Source organism: Corvus cornix, chromosome 2, assembly GCF_000738735.6.
Source record: "Corvus cornix cornix isolate S_Up_H32 chromosome 2, ASM73873v5, whole genome shotgun sequence".
NCBI classification, from domain to species: domain Eukaryota; kingdom Metazoa; phylum Chordata; class Aves; order Passeriformes; family Corvidae; genus Corvus; species Corvus cornix.
The window spans coordinates 54,124,292-54,146,765 of NC_046333.1; positions in this window are offsets into that span (position 1 = coordinate 54,124,292).

The window sequence follows — 22,474 nt, forward strand, 5'->3', positions numbered from 1 at the left end:
TGAACACATACAAATGTTACAAAGTAAAGCTTAAGTTTCACAATTAATATATCAATTGATATGTTTAGAAAATAATAAGTTCATAGAACTGAAAGAATTTTTTATGAAATAAAATTACTTATGCTTTTTTAGAAAAGCTTACCTCCTTAAAAGCATTTTTGAAACGAACTGTATTTTGAAAAGTAGCTACTTACTCTTTATTAAATCAAAAATGAGTGTTTATTTCTCACGGCAGGAGGCTTGAACTAGATAACCTTTACAGGTTCCTTCCAACCCAAACTACTCTATGATTCTATGATTAGGCACTTATAATGCTTTTAATAAGTTTGTTTATATTCATTTCATAAAGTATCTGAAGAATGTAAATTTTTATAAAATTATTTGTTCCACAACACAAGTGCAGATCTAGATTGGTGTTACTATTTGCTTCATTTCCCATTCCAAACCCTCAGAATATTGCTATTTATAGCAATCTATGTTGCCATGATCCTTAAGAGCGGTAAGAATTGAATTGCAGAGTGTTAGGTGCGTCCACACATGCCGCTTCATGTAAAAGATTCGTCATGTTCATCGAAGTGGTGAAACAAAAGTGTGACTATAGTCACAGAGACTTGGTTGATGGACAACAGAATGTGTAAATGGAAAAGGACTTACCCCTAAAAGCTATGGTAGAGCCAAGAACTGAACTCACATTATTTGAATGCAACTGAAACACACTGAAATTTTACTCCTAAAAGAAAAGAGTTTGTGTTTCATCTCTTGTGCTCTCTTGTTAGCATGAAAAACAAGGCCATCTTAAGGGCTTTTACGTAAGTACAATTACACCATGGGAGGAAAACTGAGATGTTACTGCCTCTTGCAAATGCAAGGTACTGGATTTGAGAAACAAAATATTTAGCAGTACTGAAAATGAATGATGGACAATTCTGGCTCAACATCAGAATCAAGCATTTCATATATTGACATAATTTTTACTTCTTCTAACTGAATCTGCTGGAGTCTGATTTATTTCAACCAACCCTTATTCCCTCGTAGAAATTGTTGACATACTATATTATAGCAATCAATCAGTATCTGATTAAAAGAATGAAGCTCTTTCATTACCTTCAAACCCAGATTGAATTGCTGCAGCCATAATGGGAAGACAATATTTCACCTTGCTTTGAGGAACCTCCATCCTGCTTCCAAGCCCTGATACTTATTGTTCAGCATGTTCGATTGGAGAGGAAGATTTATGTCCCCCCATTTCCCAGAAGCAGTTTGGAGCAAAGGCAGAGGATTAGAGGATTAACTGACTGTGAGAGAGCTGTGGCATTGCTCTATCTCTGAACTGAATGTGCAGTTCAAATATTGACTGCTAGGGAAGAGGAAGGCAGGCAGGAAGGAAGGAAGGAAGGAAGGAAGGACTTTCAAAATCGAGCAGTCTGAACCCAAGTGGCATTACTCCTTGTCTGTATTAGCCATACAAGCCCTTGTGTTGGGCCTGTCAGGTATAGCTTTGTCATTAGATTGCCAAGGACATCTGTGATAAATTTCTGGTTTGTTATTATTAGGAGGCAGAAGAAGAAACAAGGTAGGCTCCAAGCTGCTGTACAAACAGGATTAATTGGTGGTGTCCCAGTGGTTTGCTGGTGCCAGTGGCTTTAATTCCAGTGCCCTCAGCAGAGATCTGAGTCTCTTGTCTCTCTAATTGCAGAACACAGTAGCACTGTTTTGTTTTCTTTCTCATCTTTTCTCTTTCCCTCTCTCTAGCTTCATTACTGAGAAGAAATAATTTACCAGAGCTAATAAAGTCATTTTGCAGCACAAGCACTGGTGAACCTAAAGGGAAAAGAATATTACTGGTCCCTTTGAAATAGTACAAGCAGAGCCGATGGAGACTAACAACCATAGTAACCACTCACTCTGCTACTTCACCAGAGAGAAATATGGTCCTGACTTTAATTTTGTTAATGGGAGATTAAGAAACTGTATTTCCACCAACCTGACAAACCTCGTTTGAGTTTTTGTGTGTCATAACACGGAGTTCTGTAAGTCCCTCGAAAATATGCACAGAGGTGTTTTGAAAATATTATAAAGCCAGACTTAAATTAGCTTAATGTTTTCCAGAGCTGTTCAGTGCTAAATCAAGCTGCTACAAGAGAGATGTGCCTTTTTGTAGTTTGATTTTTGCACAGTCAGTCACAGCAGAGGTGTGGTGTTTTGGAGCAAAAGCTGTTGGAAGGTCTTGTGCAGCATTGCCAGAGCTCTGCCTGGTCTGCAATGAGTCAGCGTGGCAGCTCCAGCACCCCTGACTGGCCCTGTCCATTTCCAGATAGAGAGTTTGGGCTCTATTCCAGATAGGACCCTAGCCCATATCCTGCAGGCTTTGTTGGAATTGCGTGGGAGAAGGCTGCTTCTGGTCTCATTTCACAAGAGATTGTTTCTGGAAACCTTCAAGTTTCTCCAACTGAACCTCTTGGCTGGGTGTGATTGGCCAAGTGCTGCTCATACTCCCAGTCCCAAGAGCAGCAGGTCCTAGGAAGGAGAGAGCTCCCTGCCATGGAGGAGCCATGGGCTGAGCATCTTTGCAGGATCATTGACCTTCTTTCTCCTGCTCTAGGAGAAAGCAGCAACCAACACAGACACCTGTGCAGACATCCCAGTGCAGCTGAAGCCTCTAAACCTCTGTCGCGGGTTCGGTTTGTAACCAGGCAGAAACACCAATTTAGTGTAGTGGTTTGGTCCAAAATACTCATTACTGTCTATCTTCTGTGAGATAAGAATTAGGAGAAACGCAAAGCAGGCACCAAACTTGAAAGAATATAAAGAAGTTTATTAACAGACCTAAAAGAAGGGAAAAAAAATTATACCACCTTCAGAACTCTCCTCCTCCCCCCACCTTCCTCCCTTCTCCCACTGACAATGTAAAAAGACAACCCTTAAGATGTTCAGTCTGTTTACCACTGCCATAATAACCTTGTTCAGTCCATTTAGAAAGAGAAGTCTCTTCTTGCTCGTGCTATGAAAACATTATCACAACGAGGCAGCCGCCCGCTTCCAAATAACCTTGTTCAGTCCATTTAGGAAGAGGAGTCTCTCTGCTCGCATGTGAGTCCTTTCCCCCAACTTGCAGCTTTTCCCACAACTGCTTTTGAGGGTCCACTCTTGAAGGTTTTTGGGGTACAATTTTAAGGTTGAGCTGTTCAGAAACAAGAACAGAGGCCCTTCTCCTTCCCTGGGAGCAAAGGGTCTTCCTCATCTTCATCTTTAGGACTATCTCTGGGAGCATCTCTAGGAACTGAGGTTTTCTCCTTTCCCATTTGGAGCAGAAGTCCTCATCTGGTCCATCTCTCCCTGTCCAAACTTCTCATGAAATTACAGCTGCATCAGCATCTGCCTATCTCAGCGCAGGTGCTTTTGCTAACAGGCATGAATTGAATACTCCGCCCCCGATATCTTCATGAAATTACAACGGGTACTCTGACATATCATAGCTTCACAATAGAATTTCAGCTTTAAGCATCTCCTCTTTCTCTTCCCTCAGGTTTTCAGCTCTTCACAGCAGTAAAAGGGTTAATATCACCTCAGCCTTGCCGCTGGAACTTTGCTTATCGCAGTGGAGAGGGGGAGAGCCGAGCTGCTCCAGCTGCCCATAGCAGGGCTGTGGGGGGGGGGGCGGGGGGGAGTTCCGCAGGTGGAACAGGGCCCATTGGCTCCAGGATGGCCGTGGCCTGGCCTGGCCTGGCCCGAGCAGGGCCTGGGCTGGGCCCGCTGGTCCCCACACGGGGCCTGCAGCCACCTGTCCCAGCGCCAGAAACGAGAGAGAGCTTGGAGGGGGGGTTGCCTATTCTTAAATGTGGATCACAGAGGCGGTCACAACTTTAAGTGGCTTAGAGAATTGTCCATATTCAAACTGGCCAGCTGATAGGTTCTATCAGGTCCCAGAGGAAGCTGTAAGCACCCCTTAGCAAGGACATCCCTTTCGGGACTATGCTTGCTAACCTATGACAACCTCTTACATGTTCTGCAAATCCCACGAAGGGCTGAGCAGCTCTCAGTTAGTGGCACAGCCAGGATCACTTCTCCAGTGTCCTTGACTTCTGTTTCTAAGGCAGTGCTGTCATCAGTGCAAAAATATACAGCACTTTTGAGAAGCAAGGGATATTTCCTATAGGCACTAACTAGCCAAGGGGGCCCATTTTCCTGGCTCTAGCTGGAAGTCAATATGTCTAGGGGAAAGCACAGCACTTAATCACCCACTTTTGGTGAAAATGTAGAGTGTGAAACTCTTTCCAAATTGGATCAATTATGTTATTGGCTGAAATAAGTAATTATGAAGCTTTCTTGGCAAACAATTAGCTCTTTCTGTTTCCTTTTTCCAAGCATTGTGAACCTTTTAGGAGAAACAGCAACCAAGATAAAATGATTCAAGAGAAAATGATCTAAAGTTCACAGGGCAATTTTCATACTTTAATGTTATCTCTGCTGTAAGAAACATGGCAGGTTCCACATTTTAATTTTGAGGAATCAAAATGAATGCTTTTAAGAATTGCCTTTTATGCTAAGTGAAAGTAAGACCAATGACTGACTGTAACAAGGGTAAAGCATCTTCCCAACGTCAGAGATGGATTGGGGGTTAGAAGATGACCCTTAGCTGCTTTCTCTGATGGTCTTTGTTCTGCAATAATCAGATTTAGAAAAACTTATCTAAGGCAGCTGAAAGTAATTCCACTATATGCAAGATACAGCAGGGAACAGAAGTGATGCGATTTATGGACAGCCAAAGAAAGGAGTAATACTTCAGAAAAATTCAGAAGGCTCCTTCCTATCATCCTTCAGCTGCAGAAGATATAGTAACAAAGGTTTAGACTTGCAATTCTTCCTATTTTTTACAATTTTAGGAGACACTATGGGTACATTACATTACACAACCTCCATTAACCTTCACAACATTATAGATTCAGGCTGTGATGGGCCTAGACAAGGAGTGGGAAACAGAGGATGGAATTCACAAATGAGGATCCTTTACCTTTGGACAGATTCTGTTTTGTTCTTCTCAGAAGTGAGCATATCCAGGAACTGCATCCCTCTCTTCCATGGGACAGGCCTGTGCACAAGCTGTTTGCTCTCTCCACAAGCAGCTTCCTGTCCCGTAACACTGCAGGGCCATGGCTTGACTGAAGGGAGGCCAGGCTCTGCAGGGGGGAAGCACAGTGGGCAGCATCTCTGTGTAAGGCATTGTAGCGGGTTCGGTTTGTAACCGGGCGGAAACACCAATTTAGTGTAGTGGTTTGGTCCAAAATACTCATTACTGTCTGTCTTCTGTGAGATAAGAATTAGGAGAAACACAAAGCAGGCACCAATCTTAAAAGAATATAAAGAAGTTTATTAACAGACCTAAAGGAAGAAAAAAAAATCATACCACACCTTCAGAACTCTTCTCCTCCCCCCACCTTTCTCCCTTCTCCAAGTGACAGTGTAAAAAGACAACCCTTGAGATGTTCAGTCTGTTTACCACTGCCATAATAACCTTGTTCAGTCCATTTAGGAAGAGAAGTCTCTCTGCTCGCATGTGAGTCCCTTCCCCCAACTTGCAGCTTTTCCCACAACTGCTTTCAGGGGTCCACTCTTGAAGGTTTTTGGGGTACAATTTTAAGGTTGAGCTGTTCAGAAACAAAGTTCTTTTCACCCATCTCTGGGAGCATTTCATCTCTAAGAACAGAGGCCCTTCTCCTTCCCTGGGAGCAAAGGGTCTTCCTCATCTTCATCTTTAGGACTATCTCTGGGAGCATCTCTAGGAACTGAGGTTTTCTCCTTTCCCATTTGGAGCAGAAGTCCTCATCTGGTCCATCTCTCCCTGTCCAAACTTCTCATAAAATTACAGCTGCGTCAGCATCTGCCTATCTCAGCGCAGGTGCTTTTGCTAACAGGCATGAGTTGAATACTCCACCCCCCATATCTTCATGAAATTGCAATGGGTACTCTGACATATCATAGCTTCACAACAGAATTTCAGCTTTAAGCATCTCCTCTTTCTCTTCCCTCAGGTTTTCAGCTCTTCACAGCAGTAAAAGGGTTAATCTCACCTAGGCCTTGCAGCTGGTATGTGGCTTATGGCTGTTGGTCACCTGACCTCTGCCGGACAGCGATGCAGCTTTAGCTGAATCTTGGCCGCAGTGGAGAGGGGGAGCCGCTCAGCCTGCCCATAGCAGGGGGATGGGGGGGGGGGGAGGGTTCCACGGGTGGAACAGGGCCCATCGGCTCCAGGATGGCCGTGGCCTGGCCCAACCCGGCCTGAGCAGGGCCTGGGCCTGGCCCACTGGCCCCCCCATGGGGCCCACAGCCACCTGTCCCAACACTGGAAACGAGACAGAGCTGTGGGGGGGTTTGTCTATTCTTAAGTGTGCATCACAGAGGCGGTGACAACTTTAAGTGGCTTAAAGAATTGTCCATATTCAAACTGGCCAGCTGATAGGTTCTATCAGGTCCCAGAGGAAGCTGTAAGCACCCCTTAGCAAGGACATCACTTCCGGGACTATACTTGCTAACCCATGACAGGCATCTAATGCCACCCATTCTCAGTCATTGCAATAGGTGATTCCCCAGGCCTGGTGCAATTTGGCAACCTGTTTCTTACTCTATTCCGCACTTATTTGTAGATTAAACCCATCAAGAGACAGTCATGCCTATTTGAACAAAAAAAAGGGTATTTGAGGATCTGGCCACTGTGAATCCAGAGAGGTCCTTGGTTTCACCAGCATCCACATTGCTTCCTACTGGCTCATTGAGGCAGAAGCCAGAGCAGGGGTTGCAGGTGGTGCTTCTCAGGTTGCCGCCCCAGGCATCTATTTCAGGTGTTTCAAATGGGAGCGGAACTAGTCATTGCAGGACTTCCTACCGTGCAGAGACAGAGCCAATATGAGCACAGAGCAAGCTACTGAGAGAAACCGGTGAGGTAACTGTAGTGCAGTTTGTGCTAGGTCTGGTTGGGATGGATTAACCTTCTTCATGGCAGCCCCTACAGTGCTGTGGATCAGATCTGTGCCCAAAGGAGTGTTGGTGTCACACCAGTGTCCTGGCTATTGCTAAGCAGTACTTGCCAAGAGACTTTCTATTTCTGACTCTGCCCCCATGGTAAGTGGGCTGAGGGTGGGCAGGGAGTTGGGAAGGGACACAGCCAGGACAGTGGATCTCAGATGGCCAAAATCATATTCCATACCATGTAAGGGATGTTGGATACCCTATAATATCATGGCCAGCAGTAAAACTGGGGGTTTAGTCTTTCCAAAGAAGTTATTGCTCAGAGACCAGGGGCTGTCTGTTTGTAGGAGGTGGTGAGTGATTGCCTTTGAATCACTTGACTATTTTTTTTCTGGTTCCCTCACTTCAAGTTGTCCTCATCTTGACCTACGAGTTTTTCTTGACTTACTTTTCTGATTCTCCCTTATCCCACTAAAGAAGGGCGTGATCAGCTTAGCTTAGCTACTGGCTGGGGTCAATGCACCTCATGTGATAGAAGTCATTGCCTTTCTGGACCTGTGAGATTGTTCTAGTGGAGTTTTCTGGAGGTTTTACTGGGTTTTCTTGTAATAATTTCGGCAGCGAGTCAGCTACTTATGCTGCAAGTTAGATGAGAATAGTAAACAGACTTGACCAGGTACTTGTATTGGTAAACACAGAAGCTTGTCTAAAGTGTTGCCATTCATGAGGGGTACTCCTCATGTTATTTTTCTGTCTTTTAATATCTTTATATTGTTTTACAAAATTAAAGATGAGATGTGTACTAAAAAACAGCAGAACTGATCTGTTGCAACATTAGGAAAACATAGTTGTGGAACTAGATTAAAAACTTTGGGTTTGGACTTGAACAAAAATTTGCATTTTCACATTTCTTTCCCTGAAAGAGAAAATTAAAATTCAAGCTTCATATTTTTTTTCCATTGATTACAAAACATTAAATGATGCTGTACATATTCTGCTTAAAAGACAGTGTTTCAATTAAACGCTTCATGGACATAAGAAAAAAAAAGATTGCTGTTAGTGAACTTAGTACCATCTGGTCACAATTCAGTGCCATATGGTTTAGGATGACCCTATCTTGAGCAGGGAGGTTGGACCAGATGACTCACTGTGGTTCGTTCCAACCCTAACAATCCTGAGATTCTGTGAACTTTTTTTAAGAGGGCTGAGGCTCCTGAACTTTCCTACACATGATGAGTTCTTGACTTTGTGTTTATTTCTCAATATAGAAAATGTATTTCTGTGCCTGGGCTTCACTTCTCTGAGCAGGTGTGAGCAGGTCTGAGTGGGTAGGCAGGTGATGAAGCTTCTTCCAACCCAGCCAGCCCTGGTGTGGAGGTGGCTGAATTTCAGCCATGGCCCTGGGGCTTGGAGGGGCTGGGGAGCACCTCCTCCCTGTGCAGCAAGCAGTGCCCAGTCAGAAATTCAGCACTGAGAAAGAGAGTTCAGCACCCCCAGGGTGCCTAAGGAACCTCCTCTGTGTGCTCCCCACTGAAGAGACTGAAGTTGGTCATCCTGGGGTGGTGCAAAGCAGGAGTGACAATGCTGCCACATTCACCATGAGCTGGCCTGCACCACTGCTCTCCCTGTCTTTCTGGGGTAGTTCAGGGTGTCCTATCTCACCTCTCCATCCTCATCCAAAGGCTTTGGTGGGATCTTTCCACCCACTTCCCTTCTCAATACCAAGGGGCTGCATTTAGCCTTGCTTTTACCTGCACAGTAGACATAGCTTTAAAACAGACACAGCCAGTCTGGGCCTGTGAAAAAGTGGTATGAAGTCAGCTCTGCTGTGTAACTCCATATTGTCACTGCTGCCCAGGCCACTAACCAAAGGAGTGTGTGTCTGCCTCTGCCCTGCAGAAACGTGGTAGGTGTAGTCAGGGGGTAATAGAGAGGGCAGGGAGCTGCTCTGTGTTTTCCCAGATTTCCCTGTGTCAGATTACACAGAACTTGTGATGGATTGGGCAAGATTTAGAGGGGAGAAGAGGGAAGGCAGTCTTTAGGAAATCCCCAGGAAGTCTATGCTTGAGAGTCTCTGTTATTTCCCATAAAGACAAATCTCTGACACAAATTCGCTGTGCTAAGCAAAAAAAAAAAAAAAAATCTGGTGCGCTTTTGCCCAAAGACAAGCCAATTTGTTTTTGTAGATAAACTTGTAATTATAGCACAGCTGGTGCGGAAATTATTTGGTTTAATTTCTCATTTGTTTATGACTGTGATTTAATTACTGCAATCCCTGTTATCAGCTCCTTTAAACTTTTAATTATTATAGGGCATCAAGAATATAATTTATTGCCTTTTGACAGAAAACTGCTTTCCACAAAGCAGCAATCCATCAGGTGAAATTGTGGCATTAATCAGTCTATTCCCAAATACAACACAGAGCTAAACTGAATTAACAAGAGATCAGATCACAGGATGTTACCTGTAGCAGTGGTCAGGAGTAATCACCAGGATTATCTCTGTAAAACCCATGTGATTTGAATGAAGGTTTTCCTCCTAGCTCCTGCAGAACAAGTTTTCAGTATGAACACACTTGCCACATGCCTGGGTCTGTGATGGAGACATGACATCAGCAAAATCAATGACATCAGCTTTTCAAATTATAGAATCACAAGGTTTTTTGTGATTAGGCTGAATATGAAGCAGTTTTTCTTCTTCCTATATAAGATAGGCAAAACATACAGGAGTCAAGAAGTGAGATGTTAAAAACCCAAAGCAAAACAGGACAAGGAGAGTACCACCTCATTTTCACACCCAGCAGACAGAGAGGTTGATCCTCTCAACATGAGAGGACCTGTGGTTTGATGTTGCTGAACATCAAACTTTTGTGTGCACCTGTAGTTTATTAAAATTCAGAGGCAATCCTTATGTTTCCATTTTAAGAGTTACACATTCTTCTGCTGTGCATTTAAAGTAAATGTTTGAGTCAAAAGCAGAGAGCACTGCATAATCCCTTCCTCCAAAAATTTTGGGTAGTTTTGACATTGTGCACAGAAACCGGTCTCCATAGCCAATGTGTACCTACAGAATGTTTTTGTTGGTGTAATTCTTCCTGTTTGTTGGTTGGAATGACAGTTTCATTTTTGCTCCTCTGTAACCATGACAGATAAATTTAAGTTCAGATCTCCTGAAGTCCTCATCCAGGGTCCCTCTAAGATTGATGTGGAAACAACTGCTTGAGGCCACAGGGAGGTGTAAAGGTGGGTTTTGAGGCTGAGGAAGAATATAAAACATGAGTTTTACATTTCTGCATTGTTCTTGGCTCTGCACAGAGTCTGTGGATCTTCTGCCCAGCACATTTCTCAGCTGATGTGAATTAGGGCCATTGATTTCCTCTGAAAGGCATATCTGACTTGCTGCAGATGAACAGAATAAGCTACACTTCAGAAACTATTAATATCAACAGTTGTAGAAGGCAGATCTTAGGGCATATAAAAATACCAATTCTTTGGAGGGGAAGGAACCATACATATCCATTAATAGTTGACACGTAAGAAAAAAGTGACTAAACCTAAAATTTTATAATTTTATCAATTAGCACCTTAAATGCATTAAAGTTTGACCAATCTTAGAATTACGATGATCCAACAATAAGATGTCATTTGTTTATCTTTATGCTCAAAACCTGGGCACATATAACCAGAGCCCCCTGTGCAAGTCAGAGTTTCCCCTGATCACACACCTGGATGATTTGCAGCATCCTCTGTTCAAATTCTTTTGGTTTTTCTCTGGCTGTTTTTGCATTTTTCCCACACATTTTTTTGAGAGAACAAGAACTGCTATAACATGATATGCCACCATTACTTAATGCAGGGTGTATCATGGGATCACTGAACAGTTTAGGTTGGAAAAGACCTCTAATATCATTAAATCTAATTGTTAACCATTAAACCATGTCCCTAAGTGTCACATCTACACATCTTTTAAATGTCTCCACGGATGATGACTCAACTCTCCTGAGCAGCCTGTTCCAGTGCTTGACAACCCTTTCACTGAAGACATTTTTCCTAATATCCAATTTAAACCAGGGATGACACAACTTGAGGTCATTTCCTCTGGTCCTACAGCTTGTTACGTGGGAGGCATTCTGCTTAACTCTATGAAACAGAGAGACTTGAAGCATGTGAGTTATGTCTTTTCATGTGCATGTGTGCATGCGCACACACACACGTGGAAAATTATTAGATGTTTCAGTCAAGTATTTCTGAGATCAGAAATCTATATGGTATAAAATACCTAAAGTATCAACTGATGGATGTATTTATGACTCTTAATGAATTCAAACATGAATTTAGCCTACTGGAAGGCTAGAGCCTACCTTTGGACAAGTGTGTTATTTATTTTGAGTGCTGGAATTAATTTTGCAAGGTTGCTTAATGGTGCTGTTAAAACAAATACATTTTGCAGAGGAAAAGTGCTGGCAAAACAGGAAGTGACTGAAGAAAAAAGATATAGGCATAAAGGATTCTTCTATTAATTTTTCTATTAATTAATTAATTAGAATCCTTTCAATTACTGTGCTCCTGAAGATCTGCTGCCTGTTTGCTAAGCTGTACAATGTACCAAGTTTATTATAAAATTAATGCTGCCATAATTTCCGGAATGACTATCAGACCTCTTTGATATGAGGTATATGGTCCCAATTCACTATTAAAAATAAAAAGAATTCACACGCACACGAAAAGAAAAAGAAACAGCAAAGAAGTTTTAAAATTATGAATTTAATTTAGATTTCTTCTAAGTGCAACCTTCTTTAAGGGCATAAATACTTAATTCTGAATTTTCAAAAGTGACAAATGATTTCAGACATCTTATTGTGGATACCTTTTATGTCAACACTGTTCAGTGAACATACAGCAAATCCTGTTCAAAAGAGTAGTATTTTTCGGTGATTATTATAATGTGAACTTCGAAGTGGAACAGGAATTTTCTGTATTGCATCTTGCAATGGACTTCAACAGCTATGATTTTTTCTCAGTGCTTCCTCTCATTGACATCTAGTGGGAAATTCAAAGTTCTCAGCAGTTGATTTAGATGTCTCTCGCTGCTTAAAATTTGTGAGTTACAGAGAAATTTGTTTAATTTCTTTTTGTTTCCTTGATGGTGACAGTAGGCATTCTGGGTATGAGAAACAAGAATGAAACCAAGAGAGAGTAACTGTAGATCTCATTTCTGCACCCTGGCTAGGCTCAGCTTGGAGGTTATGTAAAAAGGGTTCCTGGAATTTTAACTTTTTTCTCTTATGAAGTCTTCATTCTCTAGGATTTTGTTCGGCAAAATATTGAGACTACTACTGATGAAACTAGTACTCATGAGTGGGGAGATAATGCCTGAAGACAACATATTTCAGTGTGTTGTTACTCTAGGTGTGCCTTGGGTGCCACTAAGGGGAGTGTCACCACAGCAACCTTGTCTTTCTCATTAAATGTGCTACAGAGCACGGTCACCTACAACTGATGGCATCTGTGGGTAGTGGAGGGAGCTTTCTTACCCTGCCTGCATCATTCCCACCCGCCGTGTCGCATGTGGGATCCGGCTTCTAGAAGGAACAGAAGACTGGGTGGGGCTAGCAGAGCTTCTCAGAGATATATTCCGTGAAAGATTTCAAAACAAACCAACAAATCCATTCTTCAATTTGCTTGAAGTGACTCCTTGTCTTTTAGTAAAACCTGTGAGAAAAAAAACTTGAGTTTTGTGTCCTGTTGAAAAGAAATCAATTAACAGCATTCCCCAAATGATAGCCTGTATGGGTTCATCACAAAACACCACAGTGAGCCAAATCACGTCTTCCTCAAAGCAATCGTCTCTGCATTTCCATCAAGAAAATGCAATCAGAGGAGGACTGTCCTGCCTTCCCCAGCAGTGGAATGAATGGTCTCTGCTATGATTATTTGTACAGGAAATTTCCTTGCTAAAAAGCTTTAAGAGGTGATGTTAAAATGTTATGACAATGATCAATAGAAAAACTGATGTTCTGGAAAACCAGATCCAATTAGATGGAGAACTTGATGCACTGACCATGTCTGCTATGCACAGGCAGTGCATCACAGCCCAGCAAATTCACGCAGTTCACTGTTCACAGACCTATCTGTCCCCGACTCCTGTCATGGAGAGGCTTGCAGGAAAACATCAAAAGTGCCCAAAAGAGTCCCAGTCACCAAAGTCCCCTAACGGGTGTGAGCACTGGACAAGGAAGCTGTGCAGAGTTCATGCTGAACCCTGCCTGGGGCCACCAGCACAGCACTGTGCTGGCACCAGTGCTCCAGGGAAGCAAATTAATCAAATAACCATGCAAACTCTCAAGAAAGAACAATTTCCTCACAGTTCTGGAGCATCATCCCCAGAGAAAGAAGAGAAATACCTGTAACCATGGATGCTTAAAGGAATAAAACTGGATACAAATACACAAAATTATTCTCCAGCTGTTACTTATCTGTCTAACCACTCTGTCTCACCACTCTGTCTCCTGCTCGGTTGAATTCTGTTACACACAGTATTTCTACCTCTAGCAAAATGCATTCTGAAGAAATAGAGGACAGTTAGTGTGCCTTTTTTTTTTGCCTAGAATATATCATCAGATTTTTTCTGTCATAAAGTGAGAACTGCAGGTTGAGACTTGGAATGAACAAGGCAGAAAAGGTAACAGAATCATTATTTATTAATATGAAAAGTATATTCCTGTAATAATCATGCTAAGCATAGAGGAAAGATAGAAAAAGCATTACAATAATATTTGGGGCTTATTTTAATGTGAGTCCAGAAAAGTAATCTAGCATAAGCTCAATTTTAAATGTGAGGCCTTTCCTGATAAAACCTACTATGTACTTTGCCAGATAGAATCTTATTATAGCAATACATTAGAAAGAAAGAAACAAACATGCAACTTTTCTTCAAATTCAAATTTTGAATTTTTCTTTCCAGATATGCCTCCTAAAAATCATTTGTAACACATAATTAAGAAAAAGATGGAGTTTTTACAACTACAGAGATTAGTATGTCTGCTCGGGTAATAAAGGAAATCAAATTCATAATCAAATGCTGCAACGTCTGCATTTATTTAAATTAAGCAAAAAATGTATGTATAAAGATGAAGCTGGAATACCAAACAATATTAAGAAACAGAACCTAAATGTCTTGTTGTACAATTGACTGAACTGAATAGCACATAAAATTGTCTTAGTGCTATATGATTTTTTTATGATTTAGTATACTTTTTATACTTTGCATTTTGAAGCTTTCAGAAGAAAAATGGTAGTGATTTGAACTGTAAGTCAGAATTCATTTTCCTTTAATTTTTATACAAATTCTGCAATGCTGCCAACAAAATTCCTGTGCTTCCCCCCCCGCCTCCCCATTTCCTTCAGTATAGGATAGCATAATTCTTTTTATTATATTTTCTCCTAGTGGAATCAACAAAACATGATTCTGAAGTGAGAGCAGCCCTCAGAGATCCACCAGGCTGGGGATGGAAGAGAGCGATTTCCACAGGGGAGATGGGGTTCTTTAGTGAGCAGGCTTTCTCAAGACCTTTGGCTTTTACTGACTTTGGTTTTCTATTTCAGGGGGAAAGAATAATCATGAATCTGTGAATGAAAGCTTAAGGAGCTCTGAGGCTGGTTAAAAATCATTATGTTTTTCTAGCAGTAAAAATAGAAAATCTATCTGTTGATCTGTTCTTTTATGTGACAGAGCTCCTGATAAGGGAGCCTCAAATAATTATCCCTTCATTTGACTTGTTACAAACACTGACATGCACAAGGTAAATATTTTCCTTCAGGTGAGAATGTTTTTAAGAAAATCATGAAGAAAAAATTAAGTATAAAATCAGTCTGTTCAAGTGAATGCCAAATATTATTTATAATGGAATGAGAAAGCAGAAGGGAAACACTCTCTATGTACAGATAGCTCTTCTGAGTATAAGGAAATTCAAATAAACAAGCAGAACTGAAAAGGCATGATACTGTGTCTTTTAAGATAAATCAGAATGTTAAGGAATGGATAGTGATCTCCCTGTAGCTCTCCCAGGAAAATTATGGTATCCATGAATGCTTCTACAAAACTGTTTAAGGAAAATAAGCATTGAGGCTGTATTAGTTTCAGCATCCCCTATTTAAGAAACATGCTAATAAATAGTATAGAAATAAGAAAAAAACCCAAAAATTACAAGACTGAAAATGGTCTCAGTTGCAGATTCTGCAGCATGGCTAAGGACAGCTTTTTCTCAGTGTTTCAAAACAGTCAGCAAAGATGTAGAAGCTGACAGCTAGGAGCAAAAGTGAGACTAAGTGCAGTTTTTATCAATGAGGGTAGCTGACCTTTGCAGTGACCTCCTAGGGGAGTAGCAGTCTCCTGGAAATTTCTTTAGTCAAAATGAGGGTTTTTTTCTGAAAATCATGCTGCAATTTACACTAGGCTTTACTCAGAACGTGCTAAGGCTTTGTAATCTCAGAAGCACTATCCAGTAGTTAGCAGATTTCAGATGCAAAGTCCTGGTTTAAGGTTGTTATAGAAATAGAGGCAAGAGCTGAGGCACACAGCATTTTTACACTTACTGAATTTGGGACTCTGCTTCGTTCAGCGCAGGATCTCAGAGACGTTGTGGACTGGAATTAAGATCAAAAAATAGCCTTTGCTCTTTTATTCTTAGATTATGACTTTTATTGGTATCCTTGATGGTCTGCTGGTCCAGGTGCTGCATCACACAGAAAGCTGCATCTGCCTCAAGGGCAGAGGATGACGTCCCATGTCTTAAACAAGCACAGCATCTGATGGCACATGTGTGGGATGCAGAAGATAGCCAGAACTCTGACCTCAGACATTGCTTGGGAGCACCTAGCACTGGGCAAAGACATTACAAGGGGTATAACTACATTAGAGGATCTAGACACACTAGAGAGTGTCAGGGTGGCTCAGGACTGACTGTTCTCTTCTGTGAGCCACCTCCAGCCACGTGGACTGAGCTTTCTGGGGCAGCAATCCTGCTCCTGGGGTCAGAAGCAAAGCTGTAGCAACAGAGTAGCCACCTGGCCCTGGGGAAAATGGCTGTAGACTCCTGACATTTTGTCTGCTCCCTCTGCATGTCATGAGCCAGGAGCACCTTCCTCTCTGCTCATCAGGGCAGTGGCCTCAGCTCTGCCCTGGAAGCACAGTCATGATGACTCCACTGCTTACTGAGCCTGCAGATGTTGGAGGAGCTGGATCTTTGACTCAGCATCTTCCACAGTTTATGACCTGGTTTGTGTAATTACTTCAATGAGAAAATCAGTTATTTCATTAGCAGGCACAATCAAACCTTTAACCTAAGCCCTCTCCTTCCCCGGGATTTCTCCCTCTGCCATGGAAGAGTTGTATAAGTCCCTAAACTTGACACATTTTCAGCCAGCAGAGTTGTTCTGCACAAGGGTGGATGGAATGATGGATTTCCCTTAAATAATGGGCCTCCTGTTCATCAACCAGCATAATGGTTTATGTGTCATTCCCCTGACAGCTCTGTGATGAGGAGGCAGGCTGCCATCAGTGCAGCAAGAACTTTGGCTTCTCTTCAGTGATCATGTTGTCCTTACTACTAACTTCGTATACAGCCCATGACTTAGTGGGACTTTTCCAGTTGTTCTAATACTCAAATCTGGCTGAGTATGCCTGAGGCTGACAGCTCTCCTGCTGATGCCTTGGAGGCGCTACCTGAAAACAGGCTAGACAAAATTAAGAGGATAAAAGCAGGTATTTATTGAAGGGCCTTCAATAAGGTACACTGTGGGCTAGGGCTACACCCAAAATGGACCATGGGTCATGGGTTTTTCACACTTTTATAAATTTGGTCCATTTGCATATCAGGGTTAATTCTCCAATTACAATTTCAGGTAATGATGTCATTATCCCAAGTTTGTTCCCCTTTTTTAGAGGCTTTGTTTACATATTTCGGGGCCTGGGACAACAAGGTGTCCTTGAGTCTCAGGCCTAGAGAGGATTTCTTATGTCTAACCAGAATGGGAGAACACCAGTACAGGATCTGAAAAATATAAAAGCTAAATCCTAAGACATCACTACGGCTGGGAGGATGTAAGATAAACCTCTCAGCCAGTGATAGTATTCCAGCACCATCCTGCAACCCCATGCAGCCTTCACAGGGTGGAGAGAGGCATGTGTCTTTGAAGGAATGATAGAGCAGCTCAGCTGAGCTCCAAGCAAAGAGCAGCTGTGTTTCCAGAAGTCCTAGTCATGGAGTGAGAATACAGACTGCTCCTTGAGCATTGGTTACACAGGACTGTGTGCCAAAACAGTGGTGTCTGTCATTGAACAACTTCAAAGTGATGTCCTGTTTTCAGTTTCTACGGTAGTACTTAACTGCAGATATCTGGAGACTCAGTGTCAGACAACAAACCCTTCTGTTCCCATAAAACTTCTGTGCCAGTGAAACTGCTTGTCCCCAGTATGGTAGAAAAGTTGCTCAGTAGTTCAAATTTAATATACCAAAAACTATTTATCCTGTTCATAGATGTAGAGCAGATTAATATTTTAAGCAACACAAATCACATTTAAATTTTGGTCTGAAAACATATAAGGTAGCTTTGAATGGTGTTGAATAAATAGGACAAATTTTTCTTAATTAATTTTAAATTATTTGCTTTTTTACACATAAAATAAGTGGAACTTAGTTCACTGTATTTTTATAAAGTAGAAAGTCAATCACCATGAAAGTAAATGTTCCCCTGTTCTCACACTGCCATATTGATATATTTGTGAAGGCAACATCATTTCCAGAGTGGGTTTATGAATATTTCAAAAATATTTTTAATGCTAGTAGACATCTTAGAAAAGAGTAACAACAAAATTGGCAGGTGAGTAAAAAACTGAACTTGAATAAAAACCATCAAAATCAATCTTTCCTTGGACTTCAAGTGATGTAAATTATTCCTCAAACACTTTAACATTGATATATCACTCAGGAAAATCCAGGGTAATGAAGAAGGTCTGGGTGACCTCTGAAGCTACAGGTCTGTTTCTAAAAGCATGGGACAGCTGTATGTGGAGATGGTTTCTCCAAGCAAATAGGGAGCCTTAAGCTTCTTTAAGTGAAGTCCATAAGGAGTGTTCATAAGGAGCAGAGTAGTGGAACTTCTTGGGATATTCCTGGTAGTGTTTTTCATTCAGGAGATGCTACCTCTTCAGATATTAGGTGTTTCACATGAAGAATGTTCATTTTACAAAAGTTTTGCTGTAACCACAATGCCTGTTGAGTGTGGAGCGGCCTGGGCAGCCTTTGTGACTGGTACAGGAGCAACACTGATCCCAGAGCGAGCGACCCCGTGCAGCTGGGAGGGTTGGGGTAACTGGCTGGCATGGATAAAAGACAGGTTTTATCAGATATTTCTACTCTGAGTCAATGCTTACTTCAAAAACCAGTAAGACTCTGGAAAAGCTATCTGCTCACGTAAATAGGTACTATTTTTACCACTGGTAGTTTGCATCAATCAGTATTCATATGAGCTGATAATTATCATCTCCATATGGAAGATGGATGTATAGCATGTTTTTAGCATGCTTTAGCATATTTTTATATCTGGAGTTACATGAAGTTGAGCAGGTGAAACAGCAAATAGTTTATGCCTTACTCCGAAAGTCAATTCCCTACAAATTTTATTTTGTAAGTAGGAAATAAAAAGTTATATTTTCTGTCTCTTTTTTCCCCCTGTATGGCTAAAATGTGAAAAACGGATCTATCATCATTTCTTAGGCACTTACTAGAAGAACCACTAATGGCTTCTGACAAAAGCTGTGCTGATATGACCCTACAGAGGAATGTCCACCCATGAGCTTTTCACCTGGCCATAATCCCACCATCCTCGGGCAAATTCACACACACCAGCCTCTACCATCGGTGACCACAGCACCCCAAACATGTCCCACATGGCTGCCTTTCTTCCCTGGGTGCCTTCCCTGCAGGGAAGGTCCTTACCTGGCAAACAGCATCCTTTGTTCTTCCCAGTCCCTTCCTCCCTCTCCCATCTTCCCCTGCAGCAGGACCTGGTTTCTCCAGTAAATTCAGTCATTAGCAGTGTTTAGTAACTTCCTTGCCTGCTGGGGTTTTGGACATCTTCCAAAAAGGCACAAATACCTTTAAGAGCATCCACCCACAAAGCTGTCAACACATATAGTACAAATGCCCCTCACTTTCTCAGCTATGGACTATGCTTTCCAGCCCTACAGTGTTCAGACTCTGTGACACTGCCTGTGACTCTGGCTTTCTAAATTATTCTCCCTGACAGACATTTTTCAAGAGCTTTTTTTGTGTCAGCATTCACCAGTGATGTGCTGTTGTAAATACTTCACTGTATTAAAAGCCTGCCAGTAGTTTTCTTTTTATTTTCAGCATTTCCATCCTGCGCTGTTTTGATGAGATAACTTGAAAGAAGATTGAAGGATTTCTGCTTAACCTCTGAGCTTGGATTTTAATTGGTGCCAGGTCAGATTCTGAAGTTAATTGTGCATTTCCTTTCTGTCCTTCTTCTCTCAGATCTTCTCCTGATCTTCACTCCCATGGGACAGTGTGATTTTTGCAAAAGATGTTCTAACGCTTTTCCCATCTATACTCAGTACATTTCCAGAGTTAGCACAAAAACACATAGAAGAAGGGTAAGAAATCAGAAAAGTTGACTCAGACATCTCTCATTTTTTCTAATGTGTCTCCAAATACCCCAAATCAGCTCAATCCAATTTGGAGAACTGGTCAGAATGTTGCATTTTTAAAATCTAGTGGTTATGAGATTGGGTTTTTTAAAAAAAGTTTTCTACTAATGTTGCTCATCTTTCAACAAAAAATAAAAGCCCAAGGAGAATTGTTTGGAAAAATTAGGTTGTGCTCTCCTCCCTGTCCTCACACAACTTTTGTTGTTGGTAACAGAGAGCAGGAGTGAAAGAGTGGGCTCATCCAAGGTCTGCACTGCTACTGCCACCTGCTCTCTGCCCCCAGACCTGCCCCTCCATTCCCCAGGCTGGTGCCAGGGAGCCAGAGGCAGCAAGAGGCATCAAGGTATCAAGAGTTGTTGGGGTTCTCCTGGGAGTCCTTCCCCACCTGCCATGGAGTCCAACCAGGAGTTAGACTTTGATGATCCTTGTGGGTGCTTTCCAGCTCAGGATATTCTGTGATCCTGCACACCTTTGCCTTGATAGAAGGGTAAAAGGAACTGAGTTTAAAACCAACGGGTGGTTTGGGGGAAGAGAATAAAATCCAGACAAACTGAATTGTTTCAGTAAGCAGCTTTGGAAAACAAGATTTTGATGAATTGTTTCCCCCATTCACCATTATTTTATTCCTCCTAGCCCATTTAGCCTCTTACTTGCCAGCTTCTCCCTGCAAAAGCCAAGTCTGCTTTCAGCTGTGAGTTTGCACTCTTAAAATACTGCTTAAAAAGCCACTTGAATTGTCTAAATAAAAGAAAGAGGGGGACAGAGTTAACCGAGATGGTTAACAGACAGTCTGTTAACCGAGCATGAGAAGAGTCTGTGGATCCGCAACAGATAATCCTGAAGCAAAAGTAAACATCAGCACCAACAGAGCTGCCAGAGGGTGAGTTGATCCATGGTTTTCAGAGGAGCCATTCACATGGGGAGGGTTAGCACAGCAGTTCATATCAAGCAAAAGCCTTTTGAACTTACCTGGGTACTACTCACTGCAGTCAGCAAGCCCTTACACATCCTCCACTGATTGCAGTGGGGTTGCTGGTGGAACAGCTTAGCAGCAGGAATCTGTCCCACAGACTCTGCTGCTGCAGGAGTCAACAGCACTGTATGGGAATATCTACTGTATAGTATGGATATATAAAATGTGTGCAACTTGGGTGGAAGCACTGCTTTATTCTCCTAAATATCTTCACTGCTGAAACACTGACAGTCTCCGTGAGTTTCAGCTGCATAAACATCTTTATGAGCTTCAAAGGCCAGGGGAAGAAGTCTGTATTTCTGCTTGGCACTCAAATGGCAGTTAGAACAAAGCAGGCAATCTCTTTGTAATTCTGTCAGTGACATTATCTTCTGCATAAAGTTGCATTCAAATTAGCTGGCATGGAGGAACAGCATGGATGTGGGTAAGGAAATCCATTGATCTTATGTTTTTCCCTGTTGTGCTGGTTTTGGCTGGGGTAGAGTTAACTTTCCTCACTGTGGCTGGAACGTGGCTGTGTTTTGGATTTGTGCTGGACACAAATGGACACAGCGGTGATAATGCAGGGATGTTTTTGTTCTTGCTGAGCAGGGCTTGCATGGAGCCAAGGCATTTTCTGATTTTCATAATGACCCACTGGTGAGAGAACTGGGGCTGTATGGGAGGTTGGGAGGAGACACAGCCAGGAGTGCTGAACCCAAATGACCAAAGGGATATTCCAGACCGTATGACATCATGCACTGTATGTAAAGCTGGGGGGTAAAAGGAAGAAGTAGGACACTTTTGGAATGATGGCGTTTGTCTTCCCAAGTAACTGCTGTGTGTGACGAGGCCCTGCTCTCCTGGAGATGGCTGCACACTTGTCTGCCCATGGAAAGCAGTGAATTCCTTGTTTTTCTTTGTTTGAATGTGTGGCTTTTCCTTTCCATATTAAACTGGTTTTATCTCAGCTAAGAAGTTTTCCAGCTTTTACTCTTCCAATTCTGTCATGATCCTGCTGGTGGGGGTTAAACCATGACATGTCTCCTTCTTGCATGACCCCTAAAAGCTGTCCAGCTCAGGAAAACCGGGAGTTTAATTGTGGCCTTGTAAAAGAAAATTAAAGAGATGTCAGCATGATAACTGTATCTGCCAAAACACGTAGGTACAATTAATGTTCAAGCTGTTTAAAGATGCGAAGTGTGTGTGGCTCACTTTATTGCTGGAGCAAACCCAGGTCACTCAAGATGAATAAATATTTGTTTTGCTCTACAGTAAGTATCTGGCTTTAAGGACTTTTCGTCCCCTTGATCTGGGGTGTGGGTTTTTTTGCAATCTGTCTTTTCAGTTGCACTGGGTCTAAGAAAGCAGTGTCCCAGAGCCCACAGGATCCAACTCTCAAAATTGGGTCCTCCAGTAGGATCTTCACCAAGTTGCAACAGAAGATATTGAATCTACCAGCTTTAGCCCTTTCTGAGCTCTCTGTGAAGACCCAACTAAATGTCTCATCCTGGGCTTTAGTGAGTGTCTTGGTTTGAAAGACAGGTGTCTGCTAGGGAAGGCAGAAGCCTCCCTTGGAATGGCAGATGTAACCCCTTTCCCTCCAAGTTATTATAATTTTGAAATCAAGGGCTTTTAGGCAAAGATGTGGGAAATAGGAATAACAGTTCTTTACTATTAAATATATATAACCAGTCAAACAAGCAACAATAACTATGGCAGTAACAGCAAACAATCACAAACCCAGTGCCAGCCTTCTCGGCTGTCGGGCCCTTTCCCCTCGGGTGCAGTTCCGCTCGCAGCCGGCAGGGGCGCTGGCGGCTCCCGGTG